The sequence below is a fragment of the Narcine bancroftii genome, chromosome 9 (assembly GCF_036971445.1).
Source record: "Narcine bancroftii isolate sNarBan1 chromosome 9, sNarBan1.hap1, whole genome shotgun sequence".
NCBI lineage: Eukaryota > Metazoa > Chordata > Chondrichthyes > Torpediniformes > Narcinidae > Narcine > Narcine bancroftii.
In genome coordinates, this window is record NC_091477.1 from 111,903,693 (window position 1) to 111,930,637 (window position 26,945).

Sequence of the window (26,945 nt, forward strand, 5' to 3'; positions counted from 1 at the left end):
AACCAACTAAACTTGACTGCTTCTCAGGGAAAGGGGCCCATAAACTTTGAGTAGACTCATAAGGGGATTATAGCCAAAAAAAGGTTGTAAATGGCTGGTCTAAAATAGAATATCACGGTCTAACCTACCAAAAGTGGGGATTAATTTAAAGATAATTTGAATATTCATAGCTTATTCCTCCTTGAGATCATGTTTTTTTTTCAAGAACTGGAAAATATATATTTTCAAATCTTATACCAACGGAAATATTCAACAGGCCAGGCAGCATCTGGGCAGACAGAAAAAGAGTTAACCTTCAGGTAGATGACATTTCTTGGTGACAGGTAACAATCTGAAACATTGTTTCACAGAGCACTTCTGGCATTTTTATTTCAGATTTCCAGTATCTGCAGTTATTTTGCTTCTCTGTCGTCATTTAAATTTGATCTGCAATATGCCATTGACGTAAAATAATTAAAATACGCATATAAATTTAAACACCTGCTTACAATCTGCTTGGAGTAAACGAATGAAAAACTTGACGGGTGACCCCAGAAGGTTAGCTCCACTTTTTGGCTGTTATTTGGGCATTTAGTGATCCATTAACAAAGTTCAAAGTATGCTAGGATTACCCCGTACTAAAAGTTACAGTTCACTTTGAATAGTCACGGTTCAAATACAAGAAGCCATATTTAATCATTAAGAACAACAGAAGAAAATGGGGGAACAAAGTGTCTGTGTGTGGTGGGGTGGGGCGGAAGATTTGTTATGTTAGCTAGGTCCAAATGATCCTGTGCTTGTAAATTGGGTTTGACCCACCAAACAGGGAAACAAAAACATGTGAAATATGTATTTTCTCTGCTCGATGATGCCCTCTGCATAAATCAAGAACGGGTCTAAGATGGGCTCTGTAAGCACGAAATGTCCAAACAAGTCAGTCTGAAGTGACAGGTTTCTCTCTCACCCATCAGAAAATTTAATAGTTCTTGCCTGCCCTTTCAGGTTAAAATAATTTTCTGTTGTGAAATTGTTTTTAATTAGCAAAAATCAGGAAACCAATATTATTCCCATGACAAAGGTTGGAACTCATAAAAAAATAGTAGTCTTGTATATGTGCCATTGATATTGGAAATGTTCAACACATGTTTGCAATCTTTTCTTAATGCACCACTGAGATTTATAAAAGGCTGCTCTGGGAGGTACATACAAACTTTGACTTGGTTATCCTGGGTCTAATGGTTTTTGTCATTGGCTTAATAACATTCAAGATATTGCATGATAACACAAGACCAAATACCAGTCCCATTTCCACATTTCAAGCAAAATAAGGGCGTATATGCAAATAAACAACAAAGAGGCATTCACTTCATGATAAAGGAATTCCACAGGGATATGTACAAAGAAAACAAGAAGGAATAAAGTAGGCAACATTGATGACAAAAAGAATTCAAGGTTTTTAGCAATAGTCAGCGTGTAAATGGATGAAATGAAATATTTCCACTGTATAAAACTGCTAAGTTATATGAGAGGGAACAGCTTAAAAGCATTCAGGGAATAAAGTCATCAGCTAAGTTTCAACAGCTCCACTTCCAAGCAGACATTGTTAAGGTGGGCAAAGTAAAGTGCATTACAAAAAGCACCATCTTATTGATGTCCAGCGATGAGGATAAAGCCATTGACCTTTGGTCATCTGGTCGTCCTTGCACATTGTCATTTGGAGCAGAAACTGGCCCTTCGGTCTTCTGAATCCACATTCACCCACAAGCAGCCATTTGACTGATCTTACTCTAATCTGTTTTCTTCTGCATACGCTGCCCCTGCATTCAGCCGCACCCTGGGGACAATATAGAGTTGGCCATTTTGCTTGCTAATCTGCAAGATTTGGGGACGTGGGAGGAACCCCAAACAGTCACAGAGAGAACCTATAAACTCCAGACAGAAAGCAGCAGAGATCAAGATTGATCTGAGGTTATTGGAGCTGCGAACCAGCAATTTGTTGCCATGCCGGTAATCTACTTATGAAAGAATCAGATGGTCGTAACAATTATGGTTTACCTATGTGCCACCCCTTCATTAAAATGTGTATAATTCTTCTCAATAGGAAGTAAATTCTCAAATCGGGTTGATCTTATTTTATTCCATGTGACTGAAGAAAATGAAAGTGAATGGAGTAGAGGAATCAGGATTAGGAGAAGAGACCCAGAACTGAAAATGAAAACACTTCTATATTTTTAGTTGGATAACTGGTTACTCCTAATTCATGCAAATATATTTAAATAATAATTATATATATATTAAAACATGGCGGCTCACTTTGTCTATACCAGCTGAGATGATTATCTCCACTAATCCCATTTACCCACATTATGCCTGTGGGCCTCTGCACCCTTCCTACCCAAGTACTTGCCCAAATGCCTTTTAAACATTGTAGCTGCCTCCATCATTTCCTTTAGCTACTCATTCTGGATATTCAGCACTCGCTGTGGTAAAACTCTGATCTCCTTGAAGTTTCTTTCTTCTCCCCTTCAACCTATGCCCTCTAGTTCTAAACTCCTCTGCTCTGGAAAATAAAAATCTAACATAATCATGTAGGATTCATGTTTTGATTTCCATTTTCTTATGTGCCTGTTTGGAAGGTGCCTGTGACTGATTTCCTGGGTAAAGGTGTACTTAAACAGCCTTTGCTGGGTTATGCATAATGTTTGCCATACCTCCTCAGTACAATGAGGCAATTTTTCCATAAGTAAAATTCTTATGAAAATACTAAGTTGCAGAAAAAATATTGGCAGTGATTTTTACTCCCCCTTTGAGATGTTTTCTTTTAAAGCACTTCAATTTCATGGTATACTACAAAGTAAATGAAGACTTGTGAAAGAGATTAGCTAATCCCAGCACTTATGGCCTTGGAAATCTGTTTAACGATTTCATGGCTCAGCCAGTAACAGGTCAGCAGAACCAGCGTTATCATCTGAAGCAAGGACATCTGCTACAAATTTGCAACATTGAGCAGCCACTGTCAGAACCTAACATGGTCGCTACAGTTTTTATTGAGTATACCTATGGCTCGACTTGGGGTGTGTTCTGTCAACATAGACATTGTAAAGATGGCTGGCCTGTGGGTCAGTGGAATCAATGTATTACTTGTCTGCACACGCTCCATCATTTGCCAAAATTCAGAACAGCAGTAATTGCTATCAAGTATCTAACTATAAAACCCTTAGGAACCCTTGAAGTGCAGTAAAATATTATGCTAAGTTCTGTATTTGTATGAGTTAAAATGAAAGAGTTTTACAACTCCTGAAAGTTGGCAATGGGATAGCAAAAGACATGGAATTAGTTGAGTGGCTACAGCTTGCCCCCCATCTAACTGATACACAGTACTGAAGATTTACGTTCACAATATCACCTTCCCTCACATGATTCTCATGAGGTATGAACAATGCTCACTCTGACTTTCAGCTCCCAGTTGGGTTGCATTTCTGTCCTGCCAGGTAAACTGCAAAATATCCCTTTATCATCCATTCAAACCATTCACTCGCAGAATCCATTCTGCACTTCTATGGTGTGTTGTCTGACCTTCTGATCTCTTCTCCCCAGTTATGAGTCTCACCATTTAGGGTGGAAAAATTCAGCAAGGCATGAGAAATTCCTTCCCTACCTGTAACCACCGCCTCACTTTGCTAGTTGCACGTTGTTGATTCAGCTATCCTCTCTTTGCACTGCATGTTGACTTCCTCAGCGCTTTGGTTTACCAAGACATCTTGCACACAAGACAAAGTGCAGACACAAATGACGATGGATAGTGGAATCTGGAATAAAAAGCAAGTCGAGCAGAACCTGTGGAGGGAAATGGACAGTTGATGTTTCAGGTTGAAACCCTGAATCGATAAAATGGAATTGAAATATTTCAAAATATTATTAAAAATGCACAATTAATGTTGTGCACCTTATCGTTACTAGACATGCAACATGATTGGAAGCATTCTCTTTCTACCCTCTTTGCTTGAGCTAGATCAAGTAGGATTTAAAGCACTGAAATTCTGTGCAATATGTACCACCATAAATAAAGGTCAAACTTAAGAAGAAAGAAAAACCTCTGTATCCGGCACCTAAGGAGATTGGTAGGTGCCACACAAGTGAATTTTCTGATTGCTTGAGATTGCATAATGGGAGAACTAACAGCAAGGCGCATCAGTTTTAAACTTCCACATTTTTTTGCCTATTTATTTTCCGTGATTTTTTTTTGTCAGTTGCTTGAATTCCAGATAACAGAGGTTTTACTGTATTTATAATTCATAGCTGGAAAAAACATACTAATTTATGTAATAGTAATTACTAATCTAATCATGATCTTATGACAAATAGGTTGAAGAAAATCTGAAGTATTCAAGTGTTGAAGTTGGAGATCATGATATCTATTTTACCTAGGTTCTGCAGAATGTGGTCTGGACGCATTTGAAATATCTTATTCCTTTGCTTCCAGTGTCTTTCAATTCTTATTACATCATGACCTTGGATTTTCTGACTATAGATACTTAGGACAGATTTGAGGCCAAAGTCAATTCCGTTAGGTTTTTACCCTGTGTTGTAGCTATCCTAATTTCTGATGGACCTGAAGGCAGATATTGTTTTGGGTGGAACTGAATGCTGACATACTAGTCACATAATAGTCTGACAACATTTCCTCAAATTGCACCTCACATACCTCCGGGTGCTGTATGCATCTGTACAATGCAGATGGGCAGAAATACAATTAAAAAACCTGGGTTCCCTCAGAGCAAATAGAAATTCATTTTTTTTTAAACGTCCTTCTGCAATATTTGCCAAATCTATGTTAGAACAGGAAGGGGTTAGAGAGAAATCCCTTTAATTTAACTAGGCTTTTCATTTGCAATAAAGTTGGTGCCCAACATGTGTTGATACTGACATGTTGCATTGGAGTTTCAGATGCTAATGGCACAAGTGACTGGAGTTAAAGTGATTCATTGAAAACACAAGAAAGTGCACACTCTGACTTCCAGTGACACGTTTTCAAAGGTTATCTGTGGATAAAATAGGCACTCACTTGCAACTTCTTCGCTCTAAAGCAAACAAAATGGAAAATCTAAGTCTCAGTCATGCAGCCAGATTTTAAAATTATATTTATATTGAGAGGTGAAAACTTTGAATGAATAATTTCACCACAAAAGATTAATTCTTGTCTTGAAAATAACTTGACTGGTTATGTTTATTAGCACGTTTTAAATTCTCCTTCTATTAAACAAAACACTTTGACATAAAAACAGTTCTAATAGAGACAAACATTTATTAATTTTGAAGGCACCAAGCAGTCTCAAACACCAGAGGTCATTTGTTTAGTTGTGTAAGATGAGAGATGAATATTGATTAGAACATTTTTAGAAAATAGCACCTCATCCAACAATGCCATGGGATTATCCACTGAAGAGAATGAACAGGGCTTCAGTTTAGCATCACATTCAAAAGACTTCCCTTTTACTTTTCCGAAGTAACACCCAAATCCATTACTCTTAGAATTGTAGAATATATCTGGCACTGACTCAGTAAGGTTGACGGACTATGATCTTGATTTCACGTAACAAGTTTCTCACTTTCAGAAACTGTAGAAATTGAGGAAGTCCTTGAAATCTTTTTTCCCTACTATATGCAGCAGATAATTATTGTTGATTAAATTTTCCTTCAGGATTTTCCCTGAGAAGATCCAAATAATAGCCAGACATTTTATAATGAAATAGTTCAAGAGATGAAGTGCTCAAACCTGAAACGTTGGTTATCTATCTTTAACTCCTATGGGTGATGCGAGACCTACTGAGTTCCTCCAGCAATTCATTGTTTTTACAAGAGGCATAAAGATAGTTGGGTACCAAATGAAAAGTTGCTTGTTTGCATAAAGGGAAGCAAACAGACCAAAATTGCTATGACCACCCTGCTGTTCAATCAGTTAGGCATGCTGGTTTGGTACCAAAAGTGGAATTAAATGCTCCAAAGCGAGTATTAGGTATAAAAGTTTCCAGATTAATGAAGATAATTCTACAAATATTAAAATGAAGCAAAACAGTTTATAGTCCAATCAAATGGGGACATGGGTCATCAGAGACTGTGATGTACACATCACCTGGGCTTCACAGTGGAGGCTTCCTCAGCTCATGATGTTTCAGGAACAAGACTATTTACAAAATAAGTATAGGGAAGCTGTGAAGAAATCTTCCATTGCAACCCATAGAAAATGGCTGACAGTCAAACCAAGCGCTGACCTTGTGCAGGTTCAAGCCTTTAATGAGATCCTTCCGTTCTGCCACCATCATATTGCACACTGCCAAACTGTAAACAGAATGCATGATACAAGTCCAAACTGGGAAAATATTGGAACTGTGTTCAAACTTCAAAAATCCATCATCATTGGTTATTTATTTGGATATTTATTAAATAACACTTTTGTAGACGTCAAAATATTTAATTTTCCTCGTATGATGCAAGCTTGGTCCACGATTCTAAACAAGTCAGATAAATATCCAGCATTCTTGGATGTTGAACTGGCAAAATTTAGAGGTGGAAGGAACCCATGCAATGCTGAAATTTAAGGTGAAGCTAAAACGAAGAAGAGTTGAACAAGAAAATCTGCAGATGCTGGGGTCAAGACCAATGCATAAATGTGCTGCAGAAGCTCACAGGTCATGCAGCACCCCTCAGATTGCTAGAGTAACAAATGTTTTGGGCCCGAGGCCTTCGGGGACTTGAAAAAGGCTCAAGCCTGAAACACTGGTTACCCTTTACATTAGAGCACAAGAACATAAGAAATAGGAGCAGGAGTCGTCATCCAGCCCGTCAAACCTGCTCTGCCAGTCAATGAAATCGTGGCTCATCTCCAGCTACCTGCCGTTTCCCTGCTATCCCTTAAATCTATCCAACGTTGGAAATCTATCCAACGTTTACATTTACTGAGGTCACTGCCACTGCTTCCTATGGATGTTATGTGACCCCGCTGAGTTTCTCCAGCATGTTTCTAGAATGAAATGTTTGAGTGGTTAGAACAAGCTCAAAAACCTCACGAGAAAAATAACAATATTTACATGTCTTATATTGTTAAATGCTTTTTAGAACCTTGTAAATATCACCTATGCCTTGAGTAAAACGTCCCTCTAAACCAGTTCACTCATAACATCGATAATGAGCTGTTTAAAAAAAATCTATTTGGTGCCATGAATATTCCACTAGCCCACTTGAAATGTTGGAAAATCAAAAGAGAGTTACCCTTGAGTATTCGTGGCAGTTTTAAATGGCTATGGTCTGTTCTCAGAAATCTCTAACTGATATTCACCATCTGTGCGAAGTAGATCTTCACATAGTTGCTCTCGTTTGCCACATGAGAAACACGCAACACTTTGTGATTGAGAGGTTCTGCAGCTTTAGTTATCTTTCTACAATGATCTATGGCAAGCAAACAAGCAAACTATTAATTACACCTCACAATCACTCTCATTGTTATCTTCCACCTACATAATTACTGCTTGAAATTCAATTTGTGCTCATAATCCAGTTGATTGAGGAGTTTAGATCGATCAATTGCACAACCATTGCAAATGTAATTGTTTAATGTACCAGGTAGTACTGGTCATGCAAACGAAAGAATGGAAAACTTCCAGAAGTTTAAAGGTATTAAAAGGGTATGGTAGGTGTGAGGGTGGTAGTGAGTGGGGAAGGCAATTATAATACATGTCCCCCAATTATGAGAACAGTTTTAGCACTGACAATATGAGTCTTTGAACACACCACTCGTACAAAAAGATTATAGAGATTAAAGATCTAAAGTTATCGACTTTTCAATATTTTTAAGAGTCCATTAAAACGAAATGTGAGCAAGTGGTAAAATTTAATAGCTCCAAGATCACAGAGAACCTATTTTACTATGCTAGTCCAATTGAAAGGTAAAATTAACAGGCTTGATAGTATAAACAGATAAACAATCAACCCTATTTTCTATGGAAGCTCTTTTATTGCTTATTGAATCAGTTTGAACTTCATTGAGGTACAAAACATTTGATTCTCTCATGAGCTATGGCTTCTCTTAACAAAATTCTTGAATTTACCTCTTAGAAATATTACAAAGGCCATCATAGTCTTTGGAATAAGCTATACAGTAAATTCAGTGAGAATCTTTTCTGAATTAAAAAAAAATTCTCAACTTGCAGTGAAAAGAAATTATCAGGACATCTGTGTTTTAGGGATGGGAATAAATACTGTATATACTAGTGTAATTATCAAATTTTTTAGACCAATTTTTCGGGTCAAATTTTGGAGGGGGTGGTTGACTTTTACATGGGACATAATTAAGTGCCTGCATTGCTCAAGGCATCAGGAGCTCTGATGTCCAGGACTGGGTGGTTGTCTGGGTTCGGGGCATCAGAAGCTCGGATGGGTGGCTGAGGCCCAGGAGAGAGTCGGTGGCCTGGGCGTCAGGAGCTCGGATGGGCAGGCAGACGAGGAGTGGATCTGCGGTCGGAAAATCGGGAGCTCCGGTGGGCAGGCGGCTGAGGCGAGGGTTGGGTCATTGGGAACTTGGATGGGTGGGCAGTCTCGGCCAAAGAAGGGGGAGGGGTTGAATTTTGCATATGGTATCAATGATTACGCAATGATATATGGTACATCTCGGGGAACTTAAAAATATTGAGAAATTAAAGTTCCACCTGAAACCTGAAGAAATAAGGCTAGGGAGAGGGGTATTACTGGGGTGGGATGAGTTTTTTTTATATATGTTGGGGGCTTTCCCAAGGCAGCACTTCATACCACACCAAACTTTTCAATTAACTGTTCATATCCAAGAGTGAAACTGGACCTGCTAACTCAGAGTTAATTTTATTAATAGATGATCCACAAGTGCACCTTTGAGAAATGTTTGGATTTAAATTCAATTTCAGTGGGTGTGCAAAATGGCAGGAAGCAAAACAGCTCATTTTACTAAGTACATCCAAATTTTCTTTTCCAGTTAGTTAATGGATATTAAGATGCACCAGATTGTTCAATACTGCTAATCCTCTTGATTTATTTTAAATCCTGCAGATGTTGAAAATCTGAAGCAAAAAAAAATCAGAAATACAGGAAGTAACACTGTTAGAAAGTGAAATAAATGTGAAATCCTTACTCTTCCTCAATGTCGGACCAATGAGCTTCTTATAAACTTCTAGAAGAGAGGTGGAACTTGTTCCCAGTCCACATCAACTGTGCTGACGGGGGTTTTGTTAAGACAGCTTAAATTTCCTTGGCGTAAATATCTCCAGTGACTTGTCCTTGTCCACCCACATCAATGCAGTGGCCAATCAGGGCCTCTATTTCCTCTGAAGCCTGAGGGAATTTGGCTTGTCACCAGCATCCCTTAACAACTTCTGCAGGTGTACCTTTGAAGGCATCCTGTCAGGGTCTATTTCTGCGTAGTATCGGTGCATCTCTGCCCAAGACCACAAGAAACTGCAGAGGGTTATGAACACAGGCTAGACCACCTCACATTCCCCTCCATCTGGTACTCCCATGGCCTTGGGACAGCCGCCAACATATATAAAAAAAACTCATCCCACCCCCAGTAATACTCTTTACCCCTCTCCCTAGCAGGGGTGGCCAACCTTTTAATTTTAATTTTTAATTTAGACATACAGCATAGTATAACAGGCCATTTCAGCCCATGAGTCCGTGCAGCCCAATTAACCAGTACATACTCGTGGGCCGAAATGGCGTGTTACCGTGCCATATGTCTAAATTAAAAATTAAAAGGTTGGCTATGCCTGCCCTCTAGGAAGAATATTCACAAGTATGTGATCGTGCACCACCAGGTTCAAGGAGAGCTTGTTTCCAATTGTTATCAGGCTCCTGGTTAAAACTCAAAGTAGTAACGTTATGCTACATAACAACTGATCGCTGCACTTTTGTACTGGGTCTTGCTTGTTCTAGTATGGATGATATGTCTAACTGGTCTGCATGCAAAACAACCTCTGTCATTGCATCTTCCGAGTAGATGTGGCAGTAACTTGAATTTGAACTCTGTTCCTCTATCCAAGGATGCAGATTGACCTGCTATGTGTTTCCAGTTTTTTTCTGTTTTTACCTCTAATTTTCACCTCTTGGTAGTTACTTTGGTAGTTACTTTGGTAGTAACTTTGGTAGTTACTTTGGTAGTAACTTTGGTAGCTACTTTGGTAGTTACTTTGGTAGTAACTTTGGTAGTTACTTTGGTAGTTACTTTGGTAGTAACTTTCGTAGTAACTTTGGTAGTTACTTTGGTAGTTACTTTGGTAGTAACTTTGGTAGTTACTTTGGTAGTTACTTTGGTAGTTACTTTGGTAGTAACTTTGGTAGTAACTTTGGTAGTTACTTTGGTAGTTACTTTGGTAGTTACTTTGGTAGTTACTTTGGTAGTTACTTTGGTAGTAACTTTGGTAGTTACTTTGGTAGTTACTTTGGTAGTAACTTTGGTAGTTACTTTGGTAGTTACTTTGGTAGTTACTTTGGTAGTTACTTTGGTAGTTACTTTGGTAGTTACTTTGGTAGTAACTTTGGTAGTAACTTTGGTAGTAACTTTTGTCGTTACTTTGGTAGTTACTTTGGTAGTAACTTTGGTAGTAACTTTGGTAGTAACTTTGGTAGTAACTTTGGTAGTAACTTTGGTCGTTACTCTGGTCATAACTCTGGTCATAACTCTGGTCGTTACTTTGGTCGTTACTTTGGTAGTTACTTTGGTAGTAACTTTGGTAGTAACTTTGGTAGTAACTTTGGTAGTAACTTTGGTAGTTACTTTGGTAGTAACTTTGGTAGTAACTTTGGTAGTTACTTTGGTAGTTACTTTGGTAGTTACTTTGGTAGTTACTTTGGTAGTAACTTTGGTAGTAACTTTGGTCGTTACTTTGGTCGTTACTTTGGTCGTTACTTTGGTCGTAACTTTGGTCGTTACTTTGGTCGTTACTTTGGTCGTTACTTTGGTAGTAACTTTGGTAGTTACTTTGGTAGTAACTTTGGTAGTTACTTTGGTAGTTACTTTGGTAGTTACTTTGGTAGTTACTTTGGTAGTTACTTTGGTAGTAACTTTGGTAGTTACTTTGGTAGTTACTTTGGTAGTTACTTTGGTAGTTACTTTGGTAGTAACTTTTGTAGTAACTTTGGTAGTAACTTTGGTCGTTACTTTGGTCGTTACTTTGGTCGTTACTTTGGTCGTTACTTTGGTCGTAACTTTGGTCGTTACTTTGGTCGTTACTTTGGTCGTTACTTTGGTAGTAACTTTGGTAGTTACTTTGGTAGTTACTTTGGTAGTTACTTTGGTAGTAACTTTGGTAGTTACTTTGGTAGTTACTTTGGTAGTTACTTTGGTAGTTACTTTGGTAGTTACTTTGGTAGTTACTTTGGTAGTTACTTTGGTAGTTACTTTGGTAGTAACTTTGGTAGGTACTGTTAAGTTTCTTGGTAGTTACTGATAAGCAACCAACTTCTTGAAGGTGGAATAATAGGTTGTTTGTTTTGTGAGTACTTAGAATATTAAGTATGTGCAAAGTTCCAGTATTTTATGTACAACACCTGCTGCAGCCACAGTTCCAGATTCTTTTATTGTCATGTAATAAAACAGAAAATGTAACATTACATGAGATTTCCTTTAGTCTACCCTATCAGGTTCACTATCAGCAGAAATTGCCAAGTGCCCCTTACAGTCAGAGAAAGAGAAGCAAAAGGGAGTCCCCCTCGAGTCACTGGCTTTTCCTCCAGCGCTCCCGCAGCCTCCACAGCCATGCAGTCTTCCGTCCGAAGCATCGGCAACCTGAGCTCCAGATCCAAACGTCTGACATGATCAGAAAGCCCTCGGCACCCTCTCATATCTCTGTTCCAATACCTGGTCCCCCTTCAGCCAGTCTCCAGCAGTCCTCAGCCTGGTGTGTGATCAGGCTGAGGTTAGGTTTGTACTGATTTTGAATAACATAGGAATAAAGAACCCACACAAATCCATCCCAACTCCCAACCACCGAACCTTGCCTCAGCAATCCCCAACCTCCCTGGACAAACCATCCTCTGACCTACCAGACTGAGCCTCTCGAATACTAACCTAACAAGCATCATCAACTCCTAGTTCCCAGTCAAAACTAATGATACTAGTTGCTAATTATCACCACTCATCTCCACCACACTCGCAGACCAAGCCCATTATCAGCTTATGCTCCAACCCCCACCTCAAACCCATTCCCTATACTTGGCACGACAGCTATACCAACTTGCTGGGCCTACTTGCAGATCTCTCATTTTGACTCCTACCATCCTTTCAGCTCAATCACCACATACAATCCCACTCTCCCATCTCCTAGCTCAATCCCACCTCTATCCTCCAGAACTGGTCCTGACCAGACCTGCCCCCACCGTGGTCTGACCTGATTCCTTTTATACACTCTCCTTGTGAAAGACCTTTTTATTAGAGGGTTGGACCTCCCGCCTGCTGAGATTTTCAGCTGGCCTCTCCATCAGCAAAATATTTATTGACTATAATGACCACCATAATATGTTTACAGATCCCATGCCAGGTATCCACAAATTGAAGCCTTTTCATATTTTTCATTGCATTCTCTGAGCACAGAAATGCTGGAGGAACTCAGCCAGTGTCCATAGGAGGTAAAGATATATTATCGACGCTGCGAGGCCAGCTGACTTCCTCCAGCCTTTCTGTGTTTTGACTACAATCACAGTGTCTGCAGACTTGGGTGGGTGTTTCATTGCATTCTCTGAGTTCAGGTTACATGTGTTAATACGGTGATTTCGACCAAAGGAGGAACTTAGTTATCAGATCCAATTTGTAGACTAATTTTTTAATCACCAAGTTAAATAGGCATTTAGTAATCAATAGAATTTATATTCTATTTATGGACAGATTCAAAAAACCTGAAAATAAATTATTCACAAAAGAAAAATTCCATTCTGGTACAATGTGTCCTGGTGTGGGATGTTAAGAAAATTAGCTTTGTACTTCCAGCAGTTCTGAAATGGTTCAAAATCCAGCTGCTAATATTGAAGAACATCACTTCCAATCAAGTTCCAGCTTTTTCCTCATTGAAACAAATCCTGCATAAAATTGCTCATTGGTAACACTTGGCTGCGAGCTACCTGACTTAGGTAACGGGGTTGGTTGCTATGGAAAATATAGTGTACTGGGGGATATACATGGGAAGCTGAGATCAATTTTCAGTGAGAGCATTTATTCTATGTTTGCTAAATCTACCACATTATTTCATGTATTGAAATTTACTTGATAACAAATATATTGTTCAATAACAGTATCGCAACATGCAATAGCACAGATCTCCCAGTGGCTGTTTCATCTTGTATTCATATGTGTGAGTTCGTAAGACAACACATGGATGAAGGAAAAGGTTCTTTACTTTAAGGTTGTTGTAAACAGCACCATGAGGTATGCCATGAGGCTGCAAGTCTCCATTGCAGCTCTGCATACTGTGTGTCAACCCGCTGCTAGCAGCCAAGTCTAATCAAACAGTAAAGCATTGCTAGTTGCCATGTAAACCTGATCACTGCCCTGACATCTCCCTTTCTTAAAACAAAAGTAGTTTACTTTTAACTAACATGTTTCCTTTGTATAACTCTGCTATTTTATCCTTAACATCAGGAACTTGCATTTTTGTTATTATCAACATTGTTAACATTTTTAAAACTTGTTTTGTGTGTTCACATTGACATTCACTAAAACTTGAAGAGCGAATAAGATAGCACTACTTAATTCTATAACAGGAGTCTTTAAATTTGCTCAATGAGCCTCTTAGGAGGATTCATGTGTCTTGACGATCTCCTGATTGATCGTCCTTGAATCTGAGTTGTTGCCTCAGACGATCTCTTCTCAACTCTGTATTCAGATTGTTCAACAGTATCTGTCTTTACATCTACTATGGATGGTCCCATTTGAAGATCTCGACGATTTCTTCGCAGAACAACACTTTCGTCTGTCTGAATGGTGTATGATCTTGGTTGGACTTCACTAAGGACAGTTCCCTTCTCAGTCCATAAGTTTGTTTTGTCTTTTAGCCTTACTTGGTCATCAGTGTGGAGTTCCGATAGGTTTTTTGTTCTTCTGTCAAAATAATACTTTTGTTTTTCTTTCTGTTGTTCTTTGAATTTCATCACTTTCTCCCCCTCTTTTGTTTTTACGAGGTTCTCCTGGAGGGGTAGGTTTGATCTTAGCCTACGTTCCGTAAGGAGTTGTGTTGGTGACAGAGAACTTGAGCAGCATTGTGTGGTATACCAGCATGCTCTGGTAGAAGTCTGTTTCACTATTTTTTGCCTTGTACATCAGTCTTTTCACTGTCTGTACCAATTTTTCCACTAGACCATTGGACTGTGGAAAATAAGGACTTGACGTGGTGTGTACAAAGTCCCACTCTTTGGCAAAATGTCAGAACTTTGAGTTGCAAAACAGGGATTCATTGTCTGTGAAGACCTCGCTTGCCATGCCATGTCTGGAGAATATGGCTTTCATACTTCTTATTACAGAATCTGCAGTGGTGGTGTTCAGTTTACACACCTCTTGATACAGGGAGTAATTGTCTGTGACTACAAGATAGTTCTTCCCTTGATATTCAAATAGGTCAGCGCCTACCTTCTGGTAAGGTCTGTATGGTGCTGGGTGTGGCTTTGGTGGTTCTGCAGGATTGCTTGCTTGATATTTCTGGCATATTGTACAATTTGACACTTCATTTGCTTTATCATTATTGATTTTTGGTCAGTTCATCACCTCTTGTGCTTTTTTCTTACACTTTTCAATTCTGAGATGTCCTCTATGGATCCTTTTTAGCATCTCTTTTCTTAGACTCTTAGGGATAAGAATTTTGCTTCCTTTGTAGATGATGTCTTCAACCACGGATAGTTCCGCCCTGCAGTTCCAGTACTCTGCCACGTCAGGTGAGCAGTCCTGCTTCATGTTGGGCCATCCATCCAAGATGTTTTTTTTCTCAATTGTGTCAGTGTTTCATCTTTGTTAGTCTCTGACTTTATGAGCTCAATTTTTGCATCTGATATGGACAGTGCACTTGTGATCGTGTCCACAAAGGCATTCATGTCTTCATCCATTTTGATGTTTGCGGGCTCTCTCGTGTCAACAGCTCTAGACTACGTGTCTGCTGTGTACATTAGTTTAACCGGAGTGTTCGCTACATTCAGTGTATAGTGTTGCAGCCTAATTATCAATTATTATAAGTGGACCTGAGGGATACAATTTTCTCACAGAGGGTGGTGCATATATGGAGCGATATGGAACTGTCAGACACAGTTAAAAGTATAGGTCAGCACGGTTGACATAGTGGTTAGCACAACGCCTTTACAGCGCCAGTAATCGGGACCAAGATTCGAATCCCGCACTGTCTGTAAGGAGTTCGTACTTTCTCCCCATGTCTGTGTGGGTTTGCCCTGGGATCTCTAGTTTCCTCCCATTGTTTGAAACGTGCCAGGGGTGTAGGTTAATTGGGTGTAAATTGGGCACCACGGACTTGTGGGCCAAAATCACCTGTTACCATGCTGTATGTCTAAATTATTAAAAATTTTAAAAAATAGTAAAAAAGTAATTTAGTCAGATTCATGGATAAGTACAGTTTTGAGGGATATGTGCTAGCTCAGATAGGACCTTGATTGGCATAGACGAGTGAGAATGAAGGGCCTTTTTTTTCTAGCTGTATAACACTATGGTTCTATAGCTCTAACTTTCTGTCAAGTTTATCCTTCTTTAGTAAAGAGAGCAGACCTTATGCAATTTTGCAGTGTGGTCTCACTGGGATCCTATGTAATTAGAGTATGACGCCTTTATTCTTGAATTCAAATCCTCTTGGAATTAGGGCCAACATACCATTTGCTTTCCTAATGGCTAGCTGTCTGAAAGGCCTCTTGATGTCTGAGAATGTCCATTGGATGCCACCCAACTAAAAATACATTATTTTCAGGGAAAGAAAAGGCATGAAATGTTCAAATGCATGAATATTAATGTTTTAAATTATGATGGTTCAAAAAGTAATAATTTCCAGGTGTATTGGCACTTTACAACAAGATAATCTGAATCGTTGCCTCGTAATTTCTACAAAATGTGCGCAATATTGTTCAATCAAACAACAGCTGGCTGCTGCAAAACTTTAGATTTGGCCCAAATGCTGACAATGTCAGCTATGGAAAACACGGTTTGGCTAAACCAATAAATAAATGGTTTAGACAAAGATGTATTGATCAGTGTATTAAATCTTTCAACAGTTGAACCACATGAAATTACTTGCAGTTTTACCCTCTTCTGCTTCACAATGTAAATGATTTCAATGTATACCTTCAGAAGGTTATGTGACTGTCCTTGGGGAACTATAAGCAAGGGTCAGGTCCTTGAACAGTTAGAAACTTTGAAAATGCAACTGAAACACTAAAATGTCATGGTCTGGATAAGGTTCATACTGAGATGTAAGCTTTTATTATATTGCTTTAGATATCTTTTTTAATAAGGTTAAAGAGTCAATGGTATAAGAACCAATTGGTTACATGGATTGTAGCTTGTGTACAAACCCAACAACATGACAATCACTGCAGTTAACTCATTAAAAACTATATTACATAAGGATTTACATTTTTATCAGGCATGCATTATAACTACTGTCTTCTTCTTCTTTGGCTTGGCTTCGCGGACGAAGATTTATGGAGGGGGTAAAAGTCCACGTCAGCTGCAGGCTCGTTTGTGGCTGACAAGTCCGATGCGGGACAGGCAGACACGGTTGCAGCGGCTGCAGGGGAAAATTGGTGGGTTGGGGTTGGGTGTTGGGTTTTTCCTCCTTTGCCTTTTGTCAGTGAGGTGGGCTCTGCGGTCTTCTTCAAAGGAGGTTGCTGCCCGCCAAACTGTGAGGCGCCAAGATGCACGGTTTGAGGCGAGATCAGCCCACTGGCGGGGGTCAATGGGGCAGGCACCAAGAGATTTCTTTAGGCAGTCCTTGTACCTTTTCTTTGGTGCACCTCTGTCACGGTGGCCAGTGGAGAGCTCGCCATATAACACGATCTTGGGAAGGCAATGGTCCTCCATTCTGGAGACGTGACCCACCCAGCGCAGCTGGATCTTCAGCAGCGTGGACTCGATGCTGTCGACCTCTGCCATCTCGAGTACTTCGACGTTAGGGATGAAAGCGCTCCAATGGATGTTGAGGATGGAGCGGAGACAACGCTGGTGGAAGCGTACATCTTACTGTACATCTTAATTTTATGCATATTATGTAATGCATTAGCTTTCTTTGACCACCTAGGAACAAAAATATAACATGCCTATCATCCCCACCTCCATTCATCTGGATAATTATGATTTTTAGTCTGCAGGGATGTAACGGCGTAACCAAGGAGTTTTGCCACCACGTGGGCAGTCTAAAAACGAATGTGCAGAAATTGACTCAAAATTGACCATGATTTATCCTGCAGGACCCCTACAATTTTTTTGGAGGAAACCTGCAGTGTAAATCGTATTGGAAAAATTTATTGACGATCATCCACTCTACTGCACATCCAAGCGCCGGGACTGTTGCAGTCTAAAAAGGTGCCCAGTGTGAACGAAAACACGAGCAGTAAAATCATGTTAATTTCTTCTGTGATTTTTCACAACATTGCAGTCTAAAAACCAAAAATGTGTACTCCATCAGATGAAGAGGAGTCCCATAACTATTCCCGGCAGGTGGTCATAGTCACAGCATTATTAGACTGTTAAATCATTATTTGCATAATAACTGTTGATCTGGCTAGGGTTTAGGATTTCTGCTGATGCCCAGTTATTATATGCAAGGCCTTTTTAAAGTACAAAAAAATCACGGGCTTGGCTTTTATACACAGGAAGCCTCTCTGACGATTGGCACTAGGTTATCAACAGATTTAATACAGTATCTCTGATAGTCGCCAGCCCAAAAGGGTTTGATGGAGCTACCAAGGGTTGGAAATAAGATGTTTTAACAGCTGACACAGATCAAAATTAGATCATCGGGTGATTTAGTTTTTAAAAGAATGATCCCTACTAATTTGATCAGTCATGCAAACTTTAAATGCAACAATTGTATTGATTGGATTCACGCAAGGCAGCAATATAATATATTTACTAAATGCATTACAAGCTTTATTCTTTATTGAAATATTTTCAAATGTTTGCCAAAGTATTGCGTGTTTCAAGAAACATTAAAGCAGCTGGGTAAATATTTTTTTTTATTAAAGGCATATTAAAACTAAGGGAAAACATCTGGGGAAAGATAGCATAATGATGTCGGCCATTGCCTGGAGCTTTCACATGAGTTCCATGGTGAGGAGAAGTGAGGTAAATCAGCTGCTGTTGTTGGCCATAGAAGCCCCAGCAGAGCCATTCTGAGCAAATAGTTGAATTAATAATGATAAGTATTAGGGGCTCAGAAATTCCACTCCAAAACACAGTGCCAATCTGCTGCAAGTGTAGTCCAAAATTGAACTTTTAAATGGGTGTATTTTTCCCCTGGTTTTCAGTCAAACTCGCTTGTAATTTATTAAATGCAGAATCTATTATAGTCCTGTGAATTTTGGCAGGGTTTTAGAAGGTAATAACTTTGTGAATTTCGAGGAGGATTAATTAATGCATTTTGATCAATTAATCTGGAAATTGATTTATCACACTGATTAATTTGGTTGTCTTTAATCTATTTTTAGTAACTAAAGATGACTTTAAAATATAGAATTGATTTTACGTTTTTTTTAACAAATTGAGAAAGCAAATAAGTCTCCTAATGCTCTTGGATCCGATTTTTTAAAAAAAAAAGAAATTTGAGTTCCTCCTCACCACTCTCGTATAGAACCGATAAAGAATGAATCCCTTTGGAGGTAGATTTGCTTTGGGAGCATGGCCAGTTTTGTTGGCAGGAGCCGCTTCCAGTTTTTTCAATAAGCACAAAAAATAAGGAATGTCAATTATTACAGGCATTCCCCCCCTCCCCCGCGGAGATATTGTGACCCCTCCCGACCACTCCCGGTCATTGCCATCCCCCCAAGTGAGGTATTGTGACCTGCAACCTAGCATCATTAGTGTCTAACGTCAAGCAACTTCAAGTAATATAAGCAGTGCACTTGTCTGATACATTGGAGGTAGGGGGAAGGTGCAAGTGTGCTGCATGGAGGAGGTATATGGTAGCTATTCCCCCCCCCCCCCATCCCCTGCTGAGCAAGATTTTGAAGGTCAGATTGTGCCCTCCTTGCAGTTACCCTAATACCCTCCACTAAGGCCTGTTCTGATGCCGACCCTGCTTTTGGCCCTTGAGTCTGGTGTTTGAAAGTCAAACTGACCTGGTGCGAAAGGATGAGAGATTGGCGTTGTTGATTTTGACTTTTGTAGTTGGATAGAAATGCCAATAGCAGGTAGACTTGACAGCTTGCATTGTGTCATACCCAAGTTTCCTTTGCATTATGAGAAAGCTGAAAATCTCAAGAAATTTACATGTTGAACTAGCTGAAGTGCACCATCTGCCAATCTTACAGGTGATTTCTTCTCTAAAATCTTAAATAAAAACACTGAGGTTGAAGCATTATAAGTGTCTCTTTTTACAGTCGCTACCTGTTTGCTGAATATTTCCAGCATTTCCTGGTTTTATTTCAGATTTCCGATGTCTGCTGTGTTTTTGATTTTCATTTTTCATGGATTGCAGCAAATTTTCTGGACATGGTTCATTCCTGTTTTAAAATTTTTGTGCTCAAAGGTTTCTTAAAGGAGGGAATTTATTTATTTCAGAGTAGTTTTTAAGACATATTTATATCCTTGAGAAGTCCAGGGGAAAAGAGTTGTTAGTTTTGTCGAACTAAAATTATGAATTGCAACCTTGGTTATTACTGGCATAGAGGAGGAAATTGTTAATTTACTTCAATCGTTCAAAAAAAAGTTGATTCCTGTTCTAAGAAGGAGTGAAAGAATATTTATTTTTCTTTGACCTGAAAATGCTGAAACGTTCCTGGAGTGCTGGCCATTGGATGCCAGGAACCCTCCAAAACTCGTGAGGGTGGTTATCCCCAAGATAGTTGGTGCAGGGGACATTGCTTGCAAACTCTATTTCTTCTGAGTCCAGATACTCTAGAATTAAAAAGTTCATGAGCAGGAACATGAAGTTCAAATTTATTGTCAGTGCACGTACACGACAACACATACAATCCTGAAATTCTTTTACCTGCGGGACAGGCAGAATTTCTACTTATCGGTAACTGTAAACTGTACACAAGAAGAATGATACATACAAAAGAGAGGAATGTGAACAAACTGTGCAATAATAAATATTCAGTCATAAATAATGCACAAAGTAGGAATCTTTAAATGAGACTCTGATTCAGTTTGTTGTTTAAGAGTGTGATGGTGGAAGGGTAGAAACTGTTCTTGAACCTGGTGATACGAGTCTAAGGGAACATTCATTTCCTAAACTGGTTTACAAAATTATAGATGTTGATGGAGGTAGAGCAGCAAACACTGAGAGATAAAACAGAGTCTTCCTGTGTTATACTGCTGAGATCCTTGGTATTTGAAACCACTGAACCCATTCATAATTTTTCTTGTAATCTATGGCCCAAATTATCAATGTATTCATTATCATCCAAAGATGAAGTGAATGTTAAAGAAGTATAATGTTTTAATACTGTACAATGCAATTTAATTCGTCAAGATGGATACTCATTCTAATAGCTTGTGTGTAAAATTCTAGCGGCTCAATTATCTGAAGTTGTCAGGTACATGCTCTGACATTATCACTAGAAAAGTCACATTAAATAGGCGGTGAACCTTGAGATTCAAGCTTTAAATCACGGACAGACTAATTCAGTGGGAAAACAAGAACACTGGAAACCTGACAGTAATGCCAATGAGATCTGTTCCATTAAACCTTAAAATATTGTACTTATAATCCTGGCCGGCTGCTTCACAGTGTGGTACAGTTGCTGAAGAGAAATGGATCAGAGGTCAATCCACAGGACCATATGGGTGGCAGAGAGGATCACTGGAGTCTTTCCACCTCCCCTCCCCCCCATTGATGTGATCTTCCGAGATCGTTGTCTGAAGAAGAGGGCACAAAAAATCATTGAGGATCCTTTCTACCCTGCACACAGCATCTTTCAGCTGCTTCCATCAGGAAAGAGATACAGGAGGATCAGAGCCAGCACCACCAGGCTGAGGAGCAGCTTCTTCCCACGGGCAGTGAGAAAGCTGAACGACCAAAGGAACTGCTCGCACTAACTATCTGAGACACTCAAATTCATTTACTTGTATAGATGAAATACTCCTCTTGCATATGTATTGTTGGTATGTATGTGTGTTATGTCTGGTTGTATGCTTGTGTATTGTGCAATGAGGAGAGGAGAACACTGTTTCATCGGGTTGTACTTGTACAACCATGTTTTGCTGACAAATTTAAGAGGGTTGCGCAGAATTTAGACAGGCTTTTAACAACCAAAAGGCAGGATGCATTATGATCTGATACTTTTTATTGAATATGTCACAGGAAGAGACAATAATTGTTTCCACGAGTTTTTGCAGGCCTTCTATGAACTATTACTTACCATGCAGACATAATGAAAAATTTAATAAGTAGACTTAAAGCAACAAACGATAGCTTTAATTGATCTCTATCACTGGACACATGTCACAACATTCTCACTTTGAAAACTGCCTAGGATATGCACATCTGGATCCAGTATGTGTATCTAGGGGATGTCCATGTCAGACCTCTCGCTGTGAGAAGGAGTTATAAATAAATTTTGGAGCAAAAAACATTACAGGAGGGACACTCTGCCTTTTTTTTTCTTTGGAACTTAGAATTTGATTCAATTGTTCCCCGTAGATTAAAACCTCATACATTCAGGCCTTTAGGAAAAGAGTAAATTCACATTAATTTGTAACTTTAATCTTCTAACTTTTCCCTTGGCAATGAAAGTCTGCCTGCCAACAGGGTAAATCTGCCGGTTCCCTTGCTGTCAGTTCCTATCACACAGTAAGTATATGCTCAGTAGTCATCTGGTGCAAATGTAGGATTATCTAATATTCACTGGGAGTGAGTAGGGGTCTGCCAGCACCATGAGGCTCCCTGTATGTTTGTTTCAAAAGTAAGATTGTAATTCTTTGACCAGTCACAACATCCGCGTCTTATTAACTGCAATTACCTTCCTTCCTAAGTATATTTTCAATTCTCTCTTAGAATTTCTAATTCTATTTATTTTTACCACCTCCTTCAACTTGGTGGTAACTCATTATTGGAATCAATGGCCTGATTTTTGCAGTACCTGCCTTTTTTCAGGTAAGTCCCATAAGTTTGAGTTTCTCAAATAGGTGGTGAAAATTCCAATCCTGAGCTGAATTTTGCTGGCATTTTCTGAGTTGGATTCCAACTTTGGACTCCTCCATTCACAAACCTAGAGCAGGTTAGATCTAGCCCAGGAACAGCCAGTTCATTCACGAACCTAGGCCAGGTTAGATCTAGCCCAGGAACAGCCGCTCCATTCACAAACCTAGAGCAGGTTAGATCTAGCCCAGAAACAGCCAGTTCATTCACGAACCTAGGCCAGGTTAGGTCTAGCCCAGGAACAACCACTCCATTCACGAACCTAGGCCAGGTTAGATCTAGCCCAGGAACAGCCACTCCATTCACAAACCTAGAGCAGGTTAGATCTAGCCCAGGAACAGCCAGTTCATTCACGAACCTAGGCCAGGTTAGATCTAGTCCAGGAACAGTTGCTCCATTCACAAACCTAGGCCAGGTTAGGTCTAGCCCAGGAACAACCACTCCATTCACAAACCTAGAGCAGGTTAGGTCTAGCCCAGGAACAGCCACTCCATTCACGAACCTCGGCCAGGTTAGGTCTAGCCCAGGAATAGCCAGTTCATTCACGAACCTAGGCCAGGTTAGATCTATCTCAGGAACAGTCACTCCATTCACGAACCTAGTCAAGGTTAGATTTAACCAAGGAACCAAGCCATTCCATCCACTTAAATGATGAGGAATAGCTTTTTTTAACTAATTGAGTTTCAGTACATGTTTATATATTTTAAAGTATTCTTAAATACTCTGTTTACATTTTTGTTTATAATTTTAACATTCTGAAAACTTATTGAAATGTAAAATGCTTTATATTGATTGTTTTAATGTTTCAAGACAGCTATTTAAAATGCTCACAGTTCGATATGTACAGCAGGCTAAACCAGTTGGCTTAGGAAGCCCTCATAGAATTATTGGCTGATTTTAAGTTAATGCAACTCCAAATCTCCACCAACCCACTCACCACCTTCCCAACCATGCAACACCATGACCTCAAACAAGGCCCAATCGTCAAAGAGAACCTTGCCATTGAGAATTGAGCCAATTTTCAAGCTCAGTAAACAGCGGTGGATCCATAAAAATGTTTGTAGTTTCCGTGTAAAGCAAGATATTCTGAGCTAATATTAAGATTAAAGATTCCTTTATTGTTATGTAATAAAAACAGTGCAAAATTGCATGGAATTTGTTTTCATCTGCTGTAAGGCAGCAGAAATTGCCTGAAGGGCCTCATAATTTTTCCTGAATTATTTGATTTTTTTGATTTGAATGATTTAAGATGATCCTTTCTGTGTTCTGTATCATATACTTGTAATTCAGGGTATCTATTTCATTGGGCTTTCAACATTTCTTGACTATTTGCCAAGTTATACATATTATTCTGGATAGGGCTAGATCTGTGCTTTGTTCCAATACATCATAATTCTTTGGATCTTGTACATTGTGAGGTCTTTTTTTTTTTAAAATATCCCTCAAATCTAATTCAGATTTGAAATACAGGTACTCCCCGACTTACAACCATAATTGGGACCAGAGGATCAGTTGTATCTCGAAATGGATGTAAGTCAGAATTTCTCCCGTGCTCATGGAGTAAATAAACTTGTTAATCAAAATTTTAATTGCCCGAATTTTAATCAAAATTTTCATCATCTACCTTGTACTTACCTTGTTAGTCAGCCATCTTGATTCCTGTGCACATGTGGGAGTTTTCGGTTGGCGCATGTGCAGAGGGTACGCATATTGGAGTTCAGTTGGCGCATGCACAAGTTACCCTATTGATATTGAATTCACACCCTTAACTCTTGCGCAAGAGCCAATCGAACTCCAATGCATGAACCCTCTGCACATGGCCCAACTGAAAACTCACGTATATGCTCAAGAATCAAGATGGCCGCGTCCAGCCTACGGAACCTGGGATCCTAACAAACAAGGTAGGTTTAAACATTTTGGCTCTTACATGCTCTGTATCCTTGTTATAGTTTGTAAAATACAATATAAACAACGTAAATTTTATATTTTTTCAACAAATCTTTGGTCATATGTGCGGATGAATGTAGGTCGCAAGTCGAGAAGTACCTGTACAGCAGACTGGAAAAAAAACAGGATGCACATTCTGTATCTCTGGAGAGTTTGCTTTTCAGGTCAATGACCTGACAGATAAATTGCAACTCTTCACAGATTATCCCTTCTCTCCAGCACCACTTACTCTACTTGATGGTTAATACTTAACATGTTATCACATAAAAATTGAAAATGTGGCGTGAGCTTGCATCTTAGCGTAATGGACCAGAGTTACCGTAATCAAAAAAGCATTAATAGAGGGGAATGTAAAACGATGAATTATAGACAGAAAAAACGGCAGATGGTTTCTGCTCCAAAATGATCAGTTGGATTGGAAATATATTTTCGTCCAAGCTGTATTCTGAGATGAACGTGGTAATGCTTGTAGTTTAAAATGTATTAATCAAACCCATTATATTTTTGGACTGTAAAATGTTTGATCTTCATGCACCATTTGCTTTGTCTCAGCAGGGGAGGACATTAGTTCTGTTGTTCTCAATAAGTAGAAAGTAATTTGTTCGGCCTAGAAATACCTGAAATAAATAAAATGAATGAGTTGCTTTGGCTGGGGATCCGTGAGCGCCAGAGGAAGGAGACTGACTGGGCACTGGAAAAGCTTTGTTCAATTTTTCATTATCTTCAAACTGCTGATCTATATAGGAGTGAAATCTATCGCTATCTGTAGATTTGATGCATGAACCCTTCTAATACACGATGCTGCTCCCCTCAATGAATGATTCAGTGCTTGGAACACAGAAAGTTAACATGCGGGACAGCCAGCAATTGAGAAAGAAAATGAAATGTGGCTTTTATTAGAACTACAAGAGTATCAAAGCCAGCACCACCATGCTGAGAAATAGTTTCTTCCCGCAGGCAGTGAGAATGCTGAACGACCAAAGGAATTGTTCACACTAACCATCCGAGACTCTCTTATTCATGAAGCAACATTTATTTATATAGATGAATACTTGCCCTGCATATATATATATATATATATATATATATGTGTGTGTATGTATGTATGTATGTATATATATATATATATATATATATAGTCTGTATGTGTGTTATGTCTGGTTCTATATATATGTGTGTTTTACACAGAAGATCAGAGAACGCTGTTCATCAGTTTGCTCTTGTACAATCAGATGACAATAAATTTGACTTGACTTGATTACAAGGATATTAGACTACACAAGTAAAATTTGCTGAGGCTTTACAAGGCTCTATGGGACTTGGAGAACTGGGTGCAGTTTTGTTTCCTATGCCTGAGATTGTAAATGTACTAGTTGTAATCTTTCAGGAATTGCTAGAGTTCGGAATGGTTCCAGTGAACTGGAAAATTGCAAATGCCACTCCACTGGAAGGGGTAAATTATAGGCCAGTTTGCCTAACTTCAATGGTTGGTAGGATACATGAGTCCATTAGTAAGGATGATGTTTCAGGGCACTTGAAAGCACAAGGTAAAGTAGGTCAAAGTCAGTATGATTTCCTTCATGGGAGATCTTGCCTGACAAATCTTTTAAATGTTCTTTCAGGAAATAACAAGCAGGTAGACAAAGGAGAGTCTGTGATGCTATTTACTTAGATTTTCAGAAGGCCTTTTTCCACAAAGTGCAACACATGAGGCTGCTGTACAAGATAGGAGCCCATGGTATTCCAGGAAAAATACTTCATGGATAGACAATTAGCTGACAAGTAGAAGAAAGGGAAAATAAAGGAGACTAGCAGTGTTCCGCAGGGGTCTGTGTTGGGTCCACTACTTTTCACATTACATATTAATGAATTGGATAATGGAGTTAATTGCTTTGTGGCTGTTTGAGGTTGAGTTGGCGGGTAGTGTTTAGGAATCAGGGTGTCTGTTGAGGAACTTGAACAGGTTAGGAGAATGGGAAAAGAAGTGGCAGATGGAATAGAATGTAGGGAAGTCTCTGGTCATGCACTTTGGCAGAAGGAATAAATGGGAAGAAAATTCAGAAAGCATAGGTCCAACGGATCTTTAGAAGTCCTGATGAAGGACTCCCTAAAGGTTAACTTGCAGGTTGAGGCAGTAGTCAGGAATCAATGCAATGACAATAATGTAATGTTCACATTAATTTTGAGGTCTGGAATGTAAAAGCAAAAAAAAAGAGGATGTAATGGTGAGGCTTGATAAGGTGTTGGTCTGACCACATTTGGAATATAGTGAGCAGTTTTAGGGTCCATATCTAAGGAAGGATGTGTTGGCATTGGAGAGTGTTCAGAGATGCTTTACAAGAATGACCTCTGGGATGAGAGGGTTAACATTTGAGGAACATTTGACTCTGAACGTGTACCCGCTTGAGTTTAGAAGGAAGCAGGGGATCCCATTGAAATGTTGAAAGTTATCAAAAGGGCTAGATAGAGCGGACGTGGAGGATATGTTTCCAGTCATGGGAGTGTCTAGGACCAGAGGGCATAGCCTCAAAATAAAAGCTAAGGTTGATAGATTCTTGATTAGTAAGAGTGTCAAAGGTAATGGAGGAAAGTCAGGAGAATGGGGTTGACAGGGAAAGAACATCAGTTGTATTCGAATGGTGGAGCAGATTCAGTGGG

General features: G+C 39.3%; 1 protein-coding gene across 3 annotated transcripts in view; it reads left to right on the forward strand.

The window, feature by feature from the left end:
- pid1 (phosphotyrosine interaction domain containing 1) overlaps positions 1-26,945 on the forward strand; it is a 102,985-nt gene that overhangs the window by 3,191 nt on the left and 72,849 nt on the right. The window lies entirely within an intron of this gene.